Source organism: Prionailurus bengalensis, chromosome E2 (assembly GCF_016509475.1).
Source record: "Prionailurus bengalensis isolate Pbe53 chromosome E2, Fcat_Pben_1.1_paternal_pri, whole genome shotgun sequence".
Taxonomy (NCBI): Eukaryota; Metazoa; Chordata; class Mammalia; order Carnivora; family Felidae; genus Prionailurus; species Prionailurus bengalensis.
Window position 1 is genome coordinate 17,845,280 of NC_057352.1, and position 13,278 is coordinate 17,858,557.

The 13,278-nt window shown below is 43.4% G+C and overlaps 1 non-coding gene across 1 annotated transcript; it reads left to right on the forward strand.

Moving 5' to 3' along the window:
* The first annotated feature begins 944 nt into the window (after positions 1-944).
* LOC122495304 lies at positions 945-1,052 on the forward strand. Its single transcript, XR_006300382.1, has one exon. It is a non-coding gene; the product is annotated as a small nucleolar RNA U13 (small nucleolar RNA).
* Positions 1,053-13,278: the final 12,226 nt, after the last annotated feature.

The following is a 13,278-nucleotide window of genomic DNA, read 5'->3' on the forward strand; positions in this document are numbered from 1 at the left end:
CAAGTCTGCACACATAGTGGTCTCAGGAAGGTCCTTTCAGATCTCTGATTTCACCCCCCCACACACACTCCCCATCCCACCCCCCACTGCCTTTATCATTTATCATCTGCTAACATAGTGTATAGTTTACTTATTTATCCTGTTCCTTGTCTTTCTCTCCCACTAGAATGTTAGCTCCTCAAAGGATTTCTGTCTCTTGCTCACTGCTGTGTACCTGGTTCCTAGAACAGTGCCTGGCACGTCTTTGGCACTCAGTAAATATTTGTTGAAGAATGAAATGTTTTGTGTGAGTTTTCTCATTGAATTTCAGCACCATCAATGAGATAGTACAGCAAGCGTTACTAAAGTCTTCCACCATCTCCCAGATTTCTTTGACCTCAGGCATGGTTATGTGACTTGTTTTGGCCAATAAAATATGAATGGAAACATTGGGAGTGTCACTTTTACTTATTTTTTAATTTTGTTTTATTTATTTTTATTTTCTTTAAATGCCTATTTATTTTTTAGAGAGAGAGAAAAAATGCAAGTGGGAGAAGGGCAGAGAGAGTGGAAGAGAGAGAATCCCAAGCAGGCTCCATGGTTAGCATGGAGCCGAACACAGAGTCCGATCTCATGACCTTGAGATTACAACCTGAGCCGAAATCAAGAGTCGGATGCTTAACCAACTGAGCCACCCAGGTGCCTCTATTTAATATTTCAAGATTTTATTTTTAAGTAATCTCTATACCCAACATGGGGCTTAAATTTACATCCCTGAGATCAAGAGTCACGTGCTCCACCCACTAAGCCAGCCAGGCACCCCTTATTTGATTTTTTAAGTAATCTCTGTACCCAGTGTGGGGCTCGTACTCATGGCCCAGAGATCAAACAGCACAGACTCACATGCTCTACAGACTAAGCCAGCCAGGTGCCCCAGGAATGTCACTTTTAAATGTAGCATTTAGATCCTTTTGTAGTTCATAGGTGTGATGACTGGATGTTCATGCTGTTATGTGACATGTGCCAGCCACCCTTAAACCTTGTTACAATGTTGGCACATTACCTGTCTGATGTAAAATAATAATAATAATAATAATAATAATAATAATATAAATAAATAAATAAATCTAAAAGCCAATACAGGATGCTCTATGGTCTCATCTCCTGCCTAGGCAATACTGGGAGTCAGGCAAGCACAGAGGTGCCACATGAAGGAAGCTAACTGGGTCACTAAGCCATGGCATGGAGGACATGCCTGTTTCTATGTGCAAGAAATAAAATTTGAGTAGTTAGTCCACTAAGGTCTAGGGCTCATTTCTTACCACAGCATATTCCAGCCTATTCTGACTGATGCAGGTAGAAGTGTTACTATATCATGTCAATGAGGGGAGAGATGGGATTACTTGCCCAAGATCACACAGCTAGTGAGTGCCAGAGTCAAGATTTGAACTCAGCAGGGTGCCTATCTGGCTCAGTTGGTAGAGCATGTGACTCTTGATCTTGGGGTTGTGAATTCAAGCCTTACTGGGTGTACAGCCTATTAAAAAAAAAAAAAAAAAGATCTGAACTCAGGAAGGCTGGCTCTGTAGCTCATGCTTTTAATCCTCACAATTTGCTGCCTTAACGATGTTCGTGTTACAATGCCACCGGTGAATAAACGGACAATAGCCATAACCCAGCTAATACCTCCTGAGGCCTTGATGACCCAGCTGGGGTAACTGCTGTACAGGCAGGTATTGGAGGGCTGCTCACAACTCTGCTGAAGGAACGAGCAGGAGGAAGTGGAGGTTCAGAGAGGTGGTGTCACCCGCCTGAAGGGATGGCAGAGTCTAAACCCAAGCATGGTTGATGCCAAATAGTCATGTGATGACTAATCCAGACTAATGTCCCTCCGTTGCCCGTTGTTTAATGGTGTATTAGTCAGGATTCTCCAGAGAAACAGAATATATAGAACAAATAGGAGAAAGAGATTTATTATAAGGAATCAGCACACTATTACGGTGGCTGAGAAGTCCCACAGTCTGCTGTCTACGAGCTGGAGACCCAGGACAGCCAGTGGTGTAAGTCCTGGTCCAAGTCTGGAGGTCCACAAACCAGGGGAGCCAATGGTATAAATCCCAGTCTGAGTGCAGAAGACCAATGTTCCAGTGCCACAGTCAGGCAGAACTCAACTTATTCCTTCAGCAGTCTCTGGTTCTATTCAGACCCTCAAAGATTTAGAGTATGCCTCCAAGCATTGGGGAGGGCAGTTTGCTTTAGTCAGTCTACCAATTCAGATGATAATCTTGCTTGAAAACACCCTCACAGACACAGCAAATATGGAGGAACGCTGTATGCCAGACAGAAAAAATTAACCATCACTCTATCCCCACTCTTCTTCCCAGACTCCCTGCTGCCAGGCTCTTGCATAGGCTGTGTCCCTGCAAGAACGTTTCTCGTACCACCCCTCCCCTTTAAGTTTGTTTGTTTGTTTATTTGAGAGAGACAGAGACAGTGTGAGTGGGGGAGGGGCAGAGAGAGGGAGAGAGAGGATCCCGAGCAAGCTCCACAATGCCAGCACAGAGCTCGACGTAGGCCTTGAACCCATGAAACCGTGAGATCATGACCTGAGCCAAAACCAAGAGTTGGATGCTTAACCAACTGAGCCACCCAGGGACTGCTCTCCTACCCTTCTTGCTTTGGAGTTGTTTCGGTGATTGCACTTCATCAAAGAAGTCTTTCTTGACCTCCCCTATCGCAGACTGGAGCAGGTTGCCTGTTATATGCTCCTAAGATTCCCCAAACTTCTTCCCCAAGATATCATAACAAATTAAAATCAGTAGTGATCAATAATGTTTGTTTCCTGGACTGGATTGAAGGCCTTATGATGGAGGGCAGGGCTATCGTAGGGACTACTATGTCCCCAGCATCACCCAGCTCAAAGCTAGGCACGGGACACATGGTCAATAATTCTTAGCTATTCATCATCATCATCATCATCATCCTTTGGGGGATTATTTATATAATTCAGACTTCCTCATTAGAATGAAAACCAGTCAATAGAGTAGGTGCTTTCATGGTGGCACAACAAACCTTCCTCATCTTTGAGGCTTCCTCATGGTTCAGATGGCTCCCTCCCTAAAGCTTTCCTTGGTAATTCCCTCCTGCCTCCTGCTCCAGCTAAAGCAGGTACTTTCTCCGGCATTCCACCCCTATCCAGCCTGATCATTCTGATACTTGGGTGTTCACGTTAAAATGATCCTGTACACTGTTCATCCTTATTTTTTCTCTGTCTGTAGGTGTGCTATATTTCATAATTAAAAATATTTAAAATACCTGGTAATGCCTGCCCATTGTAGAAAATGTATAAAATACAGCAAGAGAAAAATTAAAAGGAAAAATTCACCCACTTTTCAAAGACAACATTTTTTTGTTTTATTCATTTATTTATTTATTTGTTTATTTATTTAAGAGAGGGGAGGCTGCAAGTGAGCGAGGGGCAGAGAGAGAGAGAGAGAAAGAATCCATGGAGGGGCAGAGGGAGAAGGGGGGAGAGAGAGAGAGAGAGAGAGAGAGAGAGAAGCAGGCTCACCCAAAGGGGGGCTGAAGCTCAACCCGATGTAGGACTCAAGCTCAAGAACTGTGAGATCATGACCTGAGCTGAAGTCAGATGCTTAACGACTGAGCCACCCAGATGCCCCTCAAACTTCTATGTAGTTATATTTCTCATTTGATTTTTTGTCCTGGAATTATTTTTATATATTTCTAATAATGTATAAAATTTGCATATGCAATTTGCATCTTGCTCATCAACTTGCAAACAACTTGCATTAACCTGGAACTTGCAGCTATATTCCCTTCGATTGCTCACCCGTGACCCGACCTCGTTGTTAGACATCAGCTCTAACAGCTTTTGCCCTGAAAAGTAACCAAAGAGATGACTGTCATATTCCATAAGGCAGAATAAATTAAACACTAAAACTAGGATTTCATTTCTTGGTTGTGCTCTGAAGAAGCATCAGAGTGAGTTTTCATTTCCTCTTTCTCTTTCTCACTGCCTGGAATGTGGATGTGGTGGGACTGAGCTTTGTTATCAGCCCAGGACTGTTTACATCAGGCTACCATGGGAAAGAAAGAACACTTAATTTTATTTAAGCCTCTGCTGCCCTACTGAGTTCTGTTAGAGGGCTTATATTAAATTCTATTTAATCCACAGTGCCCATTATACATACCCTGAGCAATTCCCATGTTCCTAAAAATATCATTTTTAGTGTGTCCAAAACATTGCGTCATCTGAAAATTACTAGAATTTTTTTCATTCATTTATTCTACATATATTCATTGAGTGCTTACTATATCCATGCCCATACCCCTGGATAAGTGATGGGGATGTAATGGTCATATCCTAGTAGAGGGAGACAGGCAATGAACAAGGAAACAAACATAACCCATCTCTATTTTCAGATATAGCATGTCCCAAAACGTGTGGCAGAGGTTAGCTAATTGCTCACCAAAACTGCTTCCCTTTGTTTTTTCACACACAGCTGAACTATATTTCCTACTGTCCCTTGCAATTTTATATGGACCTATAACTGACTTCTAGCCAATGGCATGTGTGGTGTTCAACCTCCAGGTCTGACCTTAAAAACCTCCCACATTGGGGGTGGGGGTGCTTCCTGGCTGGCTGAGACCTAGACCATGTGACTCTTCTTTTTTTCTTTTTAATTTTTTTAAATGTTTATCTATTTTTGAAGGAGAGAGACAAAACGTGAGTAGGGGAGGGGCAGAGAGAAAGGGAGCCAAAGAATCCCAAGCAGGATGCAGGCTCTGAGCTGTCGGCACAGAGCTTGATGTGGGGCTCAAACTCACAAGCTGTGAGATTGTGACCTGAGCCGAAGTCAGACACCCAACAGACTGAGCCACCCAGGTGCCCCTTGATCTCAGGGTCATGAGTTCAAGCCCTATGTTGGGTGTGGAGCCTACTTAAAAACCAAACAAACAGGGGCGCCTGGGTGGCTCAGTCGGTTGAGCATCCAACTTCCGCTCAGGTCATGATGTCGCAGCTCGTGAGTTCGAGCCCTGCTTCAGGCTCTGTGCTGACAGCTCGGAGCCTGGAGCCGGCTTCTGCTTCTGTGTCTCCCTCTCTCTGCTCCTAACCTACTGGCATTCTGTCTCTTTCTCTCAAAAATAAACAAACATTAAAAAAAAACAACAACAAACAAAAATACCCACTGGCTCAACAGGAAGGACTCTGAGAACCCAGAGGGGGGCCAAGACAGAAGATGGAAAGAGGCTGGGTCTCTAAAAGACTCTGTGGAGCAGAGTGACCCCACTGACTTGCACTGGACTATGGTGTGAATTAAAAAAATTAATTTATTAAGCCACTGAGTTTTGGAGGTTCTTCAGTTAACAGCAGCTAGCTTTATTGAATTTAATTAATGTAGTGCAGGAAGAAAGGGCTCTGTGGTAGACTGACTGCAAAAACTGCCTTATTTTCCATTCCTCACCGCCCCCCCACCTTACCTTGTACAAATTGACTCTGTAGCTTCTCATGTCAAGGGCTGAAGTCTATTTCCCAACGCCTTGAAACTACACTGGCCTTGTCATTGACCAACAGAGTGAGGTGAAAGAACAGTGTAATACTTCCCAGCCTAGGCCTCAAGAAGCCTATGTTTTCCCCCTCTTTCACTGTCTGGATTCTAGCTCCTCCATGAAAACAGGTCGACAAGAAGGCTCAGCCAAGATCAACTATGCCAGACCCAGATCAGCAGAACCACTCAGCATAGACTTGTGAGAATAATAAATGGTTATTGTTTTGAGCCACGAAATTTGGGTGTGGTTTGTTACACAGCAGTAGCTAACTGTTACAGGCTCCAGGACCAAATAAATTCAGAAAATAATGCCTAGGATATTCCCTCTTGTATATTATCATGGAATCTATCATATTAATGAAAATTCTTATAATAAAGCAGCTCATCTTTGTTTAAGCCAGCAAAATCCACATTTCTTTTATCAAGGAACCCTTTAATATTTGAGCATTTGTAACACTTCCTATAATGTTGTTAAATTCTGCTTGAACAGAATTTCTTTTCCTTCCTTCCTTCCTTCCTTCCTTCCTTCCTTCTTTTTCTTTCTTTCTTTCTTTCTTTCTTTCTTTCATTCTTTTATATTTACTTATTTTTGGGAGAGAGAGAGAGAGAACAAAAAACAAAAACGTGTGAGCTGGGGAGGGGCAGAGAGAGAGGGAAACAGAGGATCCAGAGCAGACTCTGTGCTGGCAGCAGAGAGCCCAATGTGAGGCTTGAACTCATGAACCAAACTGTGAGATCATGACCCGAACCAAAGTCAGATGCTCAACTGACTAAGCCATCCATGCGCCCCTCTTTCTTTTTTATAAAAAAAAAAAAAAATATATATATATATATATATATATATATATATATATATATATAGTGCCATGAAAATCCTTTCAGTAAAATATTTACCCACTTCCCTCATTATTTTCAGGGGCTAAATTCCTAGGAATGTCAGTGATGGATCAATAGATGTCCATATTTTCAGGCTTTGGATTCATCTCTGTCATTCTCCAGAAAGGTTGTTGCCACTCACATCCCAACCTTGGTGGATGGAATTTCTTATTGCCCTGAATTGTCTTCAGCCTTGCGAAACCATAGTTTAAGCATCTTTGCTGATTTGTCAGACAAAAGAAGGAGTCCTTCAGGGCATCTGGCTAGCTCAGTCAGTGGAGCATGTGACTCTTGATCTTGGGGTTTTAAGTTTGAGCCCCACATTGGGTATAGTGATTACTTTAAAAAATAAAATCTTTAAAAAAAAGAGGTGTCCCAGTATTTTTAAGTAACATTTTTAGGTGAACATGGCTTTCATGATTTTTTTGGCCATTGATATTTCTTTTCATATTCTATGCCTATTTTCATTTATTGGCTTTTCATGTTAATTTCACATTACTTTGTTAATATCTCCATTCATTAAGGGTGTTAATCAATTGCCTATCACTTTTGTTGCAAATATACTTCTCTAATGCATATTTAATTTTGCCTATGCCTTTTTTGGACATATAAAATATTCAGCTCTTTGTATAGCCAAATTCATCAGTCTTTTCCTTGATGGTCTGTTCCCCCACTATGTTGAAGTTCAGAACATCTTTCTCCATACAGAGGTCATTCAGTATTTGCTGTTAAAAACCTTTACATTTTCATGCAATTACCCCACACACATATTGCTCAAATCCAATTGGAATCTATTTTGTCATAGCATGTAAAATGGGATTCCAAACTGCTATTTTTCCCCAAATAAATGCTTTAAATTATGTGAACTCCATGAGGACAGGGACTTTGTCTGTTTTGGTACTGCCGTAGCAACAGTACCTAGTAAGGTTCCTGCAACATGGCAGGATCTCAATAAATGTGTTGAATGAATGAATAAATGAATACAAGATTGAATGAGTAGATGGATGGGTGAATGAATACAATATGCCAGGCCCTGTGCTGGCATTGTGATTGTTTATGTTGTGAAAAAACATATAGTCCCTTTCGCAAAACCCACAGGTAGACAGGAAACATTTCCTTAATCATGTATCAGTTAGCCTTTGCTGCATAACAAATTACCCAAAATTAGTAGCTTAAAGCAACAATAATTTTAGGGGCACCTGGATGGTTCAGTCAGTCGGGCATCTGAATTCAGCTCAGGTCATGACCTCATAGTTCGTGAGTTCAAGCCCCACATTGGGCTTTGTGCTGACAACTCAGAGCCTGTAGCCTACTTCAGATTCTGTGTCTCCCTCTCTCTCTCCCTTTCCCCTGCTCATGCTCTCTCTCTCTCTCTCTCAAAAATAAATAGACATTTTAAAAAGGCAACAATAATTTTTTTTGTTATTTTTCATGATTCTGTGGCTCAGGAACTTACACTGGCACAACCTGGTTTTTAAGGTATCTAAGCAACATCTAATGCAGGAGCAGGGAGCTGTCCTGTTGGCAACCACTATGTACATCAGGAAAGTATCTAGGCTGGAGATAGACCTGGGAATTGCATGTAGATGGCGATCAAAGTCACAAGAATAGATCAGAGAAGAATGTGTAGAATGAGGAGAGAAAAGGACCCAAGTTAGTGCCTTAAAGAATGTTTTCTGTAGGGGAACCTGGCTGACTCAGTCAGAAGAGGATGTGACTCTTGATCTCAGGGTTGTGAGTTCCAGCCCCATGTTGGGTATAGACATTACCAAAAAAAAAAAAAAAAAAAAAAAAAAAGTTCTGTACAGCAAGGTGTAACTGTTTTAAAAACTTGACCACCAAAGCCTTCACATTCCTTGCATCAAGAATTGGAAACTATGTGTCTTCCTCTTGAATCTGGGTGGGTTTGTGTTCACTTAGATCAAGAGATAGCAGCAGAGTGATACTGTGTGACTTCTAAGGTCAGAAAAGACCATGCAGCTTTGCCTGGTTCTCCTAGAACACTCACTCTGCAGAAAGTCAGCTACCATGTAAAAATCCAGCTACCCTGAGACTGCAGTGCTGGAAGGCCATGTAGAGAGGTGCTTTGGTATAGAGGTGCTCTGTTTTTAGTTCCTGCTGAGTTCCCTGCCAACAGCCAGTGTCATTGTCGGCCAAGTTGCTGAGTCACTTTGGACATCCAGCCTAGTCAAGCCTTGAGATGACTCCAATCCCAGCCAACTTCTGACTCAAACACATGAGAGATCTTAAGTCAAGCCCCTCCTAAATTCTTTTTTTTTTTTAATTTTTAATGTTTATTTATTTTTGAGAGTGAGAGAGACAGAGCACAAGTGGGGGAGGGGCAGAGAGAGAGGGAGACACAGAATCTGAAACAGGCTCCAGGCTCTGAGCTGTCAGCACAGAGCCTGAAGTGGGGCTTGAACCCACAAACTGTGAGATCATGACCTAAGCCGAAGTTGGATGCCTAACCGACTGAGCCACCCAGGTGCCTCATAAATTCTTTATTTTTAGATGTTATTTATTTTGAGAGAGAGAGCATGCAGGCACGCATGCACGTGTGTGCATGGGGGAAGGGCAGAGAGAGAGAGAGAGTGAGAGAGAGAATCCCAAGCAGGCTCTGCACTATCAGTGCAGGGCCTGATGTGGGGGTCAATCCTACCAGTCACGAGATCATGACCTGAGCTGAAATCGATAGCAAGATGCTTAACCTCCTGAGCCACTAAGGCACCCCCTTCCTAAATTCGTCATCTGCAAAAATGTAGGAAAAACATGTCTGTTTTAAGTTGCTGAGGTTTAGGTAATACTTAATCCAACAATAGGTAATTAGAACACAGGTGCATTAAGTACCTATTGCTGCTAACAAATTAAAACCAAAATTTAAAGGCTTAAAGCTTATGTATATATGTAATCTCTTCACCCAATATGGGGCTTGAACTCACAACCCTGAGATCCAGAGCTGCAGGCTCTTCCAACTGAGTCATCCAGGCACCCTGAAAATTTAACAGCTTAAAACAACCTATTATCTCATTTTCTTTGGGTCACGAATTCAGGAGTGGCATAACTGGGTGATTCTGGCTCGGGATCTCTCATGAGATGCAGTTGGGTTGTTGGTCAGGACTGCAGTTACCTCTTGGCTTGACTAGTGTGGAGGATCAGCTTCCAAGAGGGGGCCTCAATTCCTCGCAGACCCTTCACAGACCTCAGTTCCTTGCCACATGGACTTCCCTATAGGGCTGCATGAGTGTCATCACAATTACGGGCAGCTGGCTTCTCCCCAAGCAAGTGATCCCGATACAATGGCTTTTATGACCTGGTCTTAGAAGTCATGCACTGGGATGCCTGGGTGGCTCAGGAGGTTAGGCGTCTGACTCTTGATTTTGGCTCGGGTTGTGATCTCCTGGTTGCTGGGTTTAAGCCCGGTGTCAGGCTCTGCGCTGACAGCCGTGGGACCTGTTTGGGATTCTCTGTCTCCCTCTTTGCCCCTCCCCTGCTTGTTCTCTAGCTCTCAAAAAACAAGAAACAAAAAAACATGAAAGTCATACACCATTACTTCTGCCATGCTCTCTTCCTTAGAAGTGGGGCACTAAGTCCAATCCACACTCAAGGGGAGGGCTCTTAAAAAGAGAAATGTCAAGGGGCGCCTGGGTGGCTCAGTCGTTTGAGCACCCAACTTCAGCTCAGGTCATGATCTGTTTGTGAGTTTGAGCCCCGTGTGGGGCCCTGTGCTGCCAGCTCAGAGCCTGGAGCCTGCTTCGGATTCTGTGTCTCTCTCTCTCTTTGCCCCTCCCCGACTCCTGCTCTCTGTCTCTCACAAAAAAATAAAAGTTAAAAAAAATTTAAAAAAAGAGAAGTGTCAAACAACTTATGAACATATTTTACTTTAAGATTTTTAAAAACTTTTAAAAAAAAACTTTAGTTATTTTGAGAGAGAGAGAGAGAGTGTGAACAGGGGAGAGGCAGACAGAGAGGGAGAGAGCGAATCCCAAGAAGGCTCTGTGATGTCAGCGCAGAGCCAGAGGCCGGGCTAAAACTCACCATGAGGTTGTGACCTGAGCTGCAGTCAAGAGTAGGACGCTTGGGGCGCCTGGGTGGCGCAGTCGGTTAGGCGTCCGACTTCAGCCAGGTCACGATCTCGCGGTCCGTGAGTTCGAGCCCCGCGTCGGGCTCTGGGCTGATGGCTCAGAGCCTGGAGCCTGTTTCCGATTCTGTGACTCCCTCTCTCTCTGCCCCTCCCCCGTTCATGCTCTGTCTCTCTCTGTCCCAAAAATAAATAAACGTTGAAAAAAAAAATTTAAAAAAAAAGAGGAGGACGCTTAACCGACTGAGCCACCCAGACACCCCTGTAAACGTATTTTAGGACCAACACAACAGGAGTTGCAAACTCAAGAGGCACATAGGTACCTCCTGATGGAAGAACTCAAACACCATCCAGAAAGTGTATTTACCTGGAAAATTGAACCTGCATCTAACCCAGTTTTTGAACCAAGCAGTTTATAGAACACACCGGAATAGAAGAACATATTGAAGGATACCAAGAGGTACAACCAGCCAAATCAGACTGTAAGAAATCCCACAAGAAGATTGAGAGGGAGGAGGAAATGTTATAGAATAAGAGACTTAGATGTCAATCAAATGCTGTGTGTGAACCTTGCTTGGATTCTGATTTGAACAAACCAACAGTGAAAAGACATTTATGAATGGGGCAACCAGGTGGCTCAGCCGGTTAAGCATGGGACTTTGGCTCAGGTCACAATCTTACCTTTCATGGGTTCTAGCCCCGGGATGGTCTCTGTACTGACAGCTCAGAGCCTGGAGCCTGCTTTGGATTCTGGGGCTCCCTCTCTCTGCCCCTCCCCCACTCATGCCCTCTCTCTCTCTCTCTCTCTCTCAAAAATAAACATTAAAAAAAAAGATTTATGCAACCACCAGGGACTTCTGAATACTGACCTATATTAGATATTAAATAATTATTTATATTACACAATATTAAATAATTATATTAGATAATTTTGGTGTAACTGAAACTATCTTTTAGAGAGATACATACAGAAACACTTCCAAATGAGATGATATATTGCGTGAGATTTGCTTTAAAATAATGGGAGAGGAGAAGAGAAAGCCGAGTAAATAAAACACGGCCATATGTTTGACAAACATACAGCTGGGTGATGGGTACTTGAGAAATCCTTAACTATTCTAATTTAAAATCCCTTTATATGTTGGGGGAAAAGATTTAACTGTTTGGGAGAGAGAAAAGAAGATAAAGGGGATATTGTTTCATTTAAGATATGAGCGCCTTCACCTGGCTTGATTGCCGACCACAGGCCTGGAGAGTGAATGACCAACCGGTCGAGATGCAGGAAAGCAGGAAGGAGGGAAGATGGCCCAGCCAACTCCCAGCCACAAAGTGACCTGTTCTCGGTTCTTCCAAGAAGCCAGAAAGTCAGCTCTGGCGCCCCCACCGGGACATCGGTTCCCATTCTCCGATTAAACTCAGACGGGCTCTGCAGCCCTCCACGCCTGCGCAACATCGTCCTCCACGGAAAAGCCCAAATCCCTTCGCCCCTCAATTCCCCGCGCAGCTGGGAGGGAGCAAGACTTGCGCTTCCAGACAGGAGCAAAATGAGGCTAAGGTTGTCGCATGGTTTTCTGGGAAATGAAGTTCGCGTGCCAGGCTGGAGCGCCCGCCCAGTGCCTGAGAGACTCGGCGCTTTACATGACGCTGCGCGCAGTTCGCTGAGCGGTGCACTGCTGCCCCCACGTGGCGGCTGAGTGGTTATTGCCCGTGTCTGGGATGGTGCCGAAGCTAGGGACGCCTGAGGTTGCAGGGACTTGGGAAGCTAGTGTGGGTCTGGGAACCTCTGGGAATCCCTTCCAGAGAGGATGACGCCAGACGTGGAAAGATGGGGTGAGGTAAGAAATTAAGGTGAAGAAATTAGTGGCAGGTCCCGCTTTGAGGATTAAATAAAGTCAGCATTACTAATGTTGGATGCATGTAGTTATTATAATATCTACAGCTAATACTAAGCATTTACCTATATGGCTGGAGTTGATTTAAGCGCTTAATATATATTAGCTCATTTAATGCTCACAACAATCGTTTCGGGGAAGTAATGTATTCAGACCCAGTTTATAGGAATGAAGCTCAAATCCACAGAGGAATACTTGTTCAGTCACCCAGTGGCTGCGTGAAACAGCTGGGGTTTGAATCCAGGCTTCCTGCTTCAGAGCCTGTGCTCTTCCTCAGTAAGGTTATACCACCTCTCTTAACCTACTGAATAATCCAAATTTGTAACTGGTACATGAATCAACTCCCGCAGGCCATTAAGCATGTTCAGTTACTGATGTAGCTGAGCTCCAGGACAAAGGTTGCATTCAGCCTAAGTTTGTTTGAGCACAGTGATCAGGTTCCTGATGGGCATGAATCACCAAAGGGGTTATATCAGGCCTACAAAGCCCGATCCCTTTTTGTTCAGGTGATTTCTATTCAAATGTCCCTACCCCATTCTTTCTCTCATACCAGGACCACCTGGGGGATTTAGTGATTTTTGTTCTCCTTCCCCCACTGCCAGCAACCTTATTCATTATTATTTTTTTCAACCTTATTCATTATTAAGTATCACAGTTTAAAAAAAAGAGACAATGCTTTGTAATTATCTATTTGTCTGTCTTTAACTCCCAAGCAAGGACTGTGTCCAATTAATGAATATGTTCTCCCTATCAGGCCTGACATACAGTGGAGGCTCAAAAAATGTAGAATATTGGATATTTACTGTCTTTCATTTGCAATGAACTGAGGTCTTATGAAACCAAGGTTCATGGACTCTGGCTGAACTCAAGCTGGTAGGTACTG